The sequence below is a fragment of the Macrosteles quadrilineatus genome, unplaced genomic scaffold (genome assembly GCF_028750875.1).
Source record: "Macrosteles quadrilineatus isolate MER2022 unplaced genomic scaffold, UCM_ALF_1.0 Scaffold_7__1_contigs__length_78375512, whole genome shotgun sequence".
Classification (NCBI taxonomy): domain Eukaryota; kingdom Metazoa; phylum Arthropoda; class Insecta; order Hemiptera; family Cicadellidae; genus Macrosteles; species Macrosteles quadrilineatus.
In genome coordinates, this window is record NW_026542600.1 from 49,359,335 (window position 1) to 49,363,107 (window position 3,773).

Genomic DNA, 3,773 nt, shown 5'->3' on the forward strand with positions numbered 1-3,773 from the left:
TTTATGGGTATATTTTGTCCTGGCAAATATATTTATTTAAGCTATTAATATTTTGCTATAAAAGAATTTATTACCTTCCCTGTAGCAGCATACCAAGTACTTGTTAAACCTAATGTGATTTAAATAGATTTAATTAAAAATCCAATCAGGCAATTGGAAATTCGCTTAGTCTGCAGGTTTGCTGGGGTGGGGGTATTTATTCAATATTGAATCAATCATACTACTTTTGACATTGAATAACAATAAATCTATACCTAAAATCACAATTTATTTGTTTATTTGTTATCTCCCATTTTCACACCCTATGTTCTAGCCCAAAACCGTTTTCACATTACTTCAGGCTAGTCCTAAAGCGTTGCGAAATTATTACTCAGAAAAAAGCCCATTGGTGATCGGTGAGATTTGAGCCCGGCACCTTGGGGATCAAACCCCGTGTTTTACCACTAGATGAGCTCGCTCCCCTTTCCTGAAAACACAATCATGATTCACGTTCGTTATAAAAATATCGTTTTCGAAAAAAAGGTTAGTGAACAGTTATTCTTAGATTTGTTTATATGGATTCTCCCACATTTCCTCATGGGTACATTGCTGCAAGAATATTCATTTATATAGTTAAAGTACTTGTTACTTAATTGCCCTTTATATTAATGAAGGATATTTATGCTAATTTTGCTACTGGTTGTGGCATATTCGTTAAACTATACATTTTAGAATCCCTATGCTATAGTCTATCACTATCTTCTAATCTACAGAATAATAAAAACATCCGGTAAAAATGCAATACAAAATACCCCCGCCGCAGCAAACCTGCAGACTAAGCGAATTTCAACTTGTCTGATTACATTTTTATTAAAATATTTCCATAAATAAGACTTATTATTTATTTCCTATTTAAATAACATTAGACTTAACAAGTGCTTAGGTTTGCTGCTACGGGGAAGGTAAAAAGTGTGTTTTGACCATACGTCAATAGTATAGGATGAAATAAATAAATTTACCAAATTTTATCATTATATATATCCATAAAAAAGTAAACTACAACAATTTTTATTTTCTCCATAAGAATAACATGGGAATTTTAAATTACACTATTTTTGAATTTTCTCCGTGACCGTTAGGCATACAACAGCGCTTCGAAATACTAAATTATTTCTTTTTCTAAGCTCTACAAAACGGTTTAAAAATAAATTTCAAATTTTTTTGTTTTTAGGGTCGAAAATGGGAAAACCCCATTTTTACCCCATAAAACCCCCATAAACCCCCGTTCCCATGGTCCGATTATGCTGGATCGCGAACTCGTTCGAATAAACGTAGGTTTACACGTTTGTACCAAATTTAATCCAAATCGGATCATTTTTGCTCGAGTTATCGCGCTAACGGACATATATAAATTTGAACGGATGGTGTTTTTGGCCTCTAGGGACCTCAAAATGAAAAATTTAATTGGTCGTGGGTCCATGTCTTACCATGAGTACTACGGTAATAGCTTATTCCATATATGGGAAATTCGCTAAAAGTAAAATAACAAATTCTTTAACACTGCCAATAATCTATATAGGTAGCTGTCAGTTGAAATAAACCACATATTTACTTATTTTGTAACAAAATCTTACAATTTTAGTACATCGAATGTATGGTATGGTTCTAGTACATTAGGACAAATTGGTGATCATCCATTCTCCAAATGCTATTTTATCCCTTTAAGTGATTGTTAACTATGTTATTGTTATTGTTATTGTTATTGTTATGCTGTTGATGTTATTGTTGTCTCTTGTGTCATGCTAAGCTTGTTTAGTGATACTCTTGATATTTCGTCATGACTCTATCAATATCTGGCTAAAATTTATAATCGTTTAAAATTAAGAATATACTAGGAGTTCGAGCTATAATAACACAAAAGACTACGGGCTTCAGTCCCCAAGGACCCGGGTACAAATCCCGCATATCGCCAATGGGTTTTATCTATACGATCACACCGTTTGACTCCCCAGGTATAGTCTGGAAGTAAAACGGTTCCGGGCTAGAACCAAACGTCCAACGATGTGAAATTGGAACGTAGAAAAGTGATGGCCATGCCCAACCCAGCTCTGGACTCAAGGAAATATCCCATTATTAATTGTATTCTCATACAGGGAGTTTTTTGTTTGTTTTTTTTCAACTCAACCCAAATTAGAATAACTGTGATACACTGTTTAATGACAAGACAAGCTTACATTTTGGTAACCCTGTTTTCTTTACTTCATTGCCGATCAGCTGATATGCATTGTTGCATAGTTATCTTTGAGATTAAGTGTTATGGGAAATTAAGTTATAAAAGACTCAACATTGTGTTTTCGCAAGCTCAAATAGAGTATGTGTTGTAGGTCTACGTTTTTTTTTTTTTTTTTTGTTTTCTACAGATGTGTTGTCTTCACTTTTGACAAGTCAATAAATAGTTGATTTTTAGTTACTGGGATCACACCTGGAAATTTAATTTCAAATATTATTAATAAATAATTTACTTCTAAAGTATATGTTTACAATACCTGCACTTTGAGCTTACGAAAACGCCACGTTGGATTGTATTCACAATAAGTTCTCAATAACACCAAACCTAATAGATAACTATGCAACAATGCATATCAGCTGATCGGCAATGAATTAAGGAAAACAGGGTTACCAATATACGTGCTTGTTTTGTCGGTAAAAAGTGGCTCATGGTTCTTGTAATTTGGGTGGTAAAAAACACTCTGTATATTCCTACTGTAATCTATATACTACAAAGTTCATTTTTGAAAATATTTTCAAATATTGTATCGTTATTTTTATATCATTGTTTAATTATGATTCATTAACGTATTTTATTAGTAGTAGTGCAACCATTAAAGAGGTAACTCTTTAATTATTCTAGTGGGAGTAATACCAACATAGGCAGAATTACAACAATTAAGTGGTCAGCAAAGAACACAAAAGAACTTTTAGAATTCCCTTAGAGATCATTTACATATTCTTACTCTTCAGATGGGACGTTTTACCTTTGGTTTTTTATTTATCATTTCAAAATATGCCTTTGATCATACCGCTTAAGTCAGTGTATTGTTAGCATTATCAACCATTCTTTACCACAACTTTCCCCAAGAGATAGGGTAATGTTATGTAACTGACGTAAAATGCAAGGGTAAAGTGGTAAAATATGCATATTAATCTACATTAATATGCATTAAGATACTGAAGCTGGGCAATGGAGTGAGCTAAGGGGTAAGAGAGGGGTTTATAAAATAGTTTTGCGTTTCAAATAAACATCAACAAAATATAGAACACCATTGTCTAAATTGCTTTAGATTATTTTACATTTTGATTGGTTTTGATGAAATAGTTTGAGTTCGAGAAAAAGGGGATATTAACTAGATATAGTTAACTGGAACCCCTCTTCAATTTCATTTAATATCCAAACAAAATTTCCCGCATTTCTGAAATTGAACATACAAAAAACAAACATTAATCTTAAATAACGTATTATTGTAAAAGAAACAACATAGTTTCTTTAAGAAACTTACATCATATACTGTCTGTTTTCATAAGAATTGTTATTTACTGTGTCATAAGCCTTGGGATACCATGGATATCATAGATACCCACATTCCGAATGTCATCAAAATCGGACCACAGGTGGAGTCTGACACCATTTGGGGCTCCAACATTGTGACTAAAACAATACTTTCTCCAAATACTATGTATAGGGGGAGGGAATAAAAATATGCACGTATTAGTCAATACTAAATAAAGCTAAATCC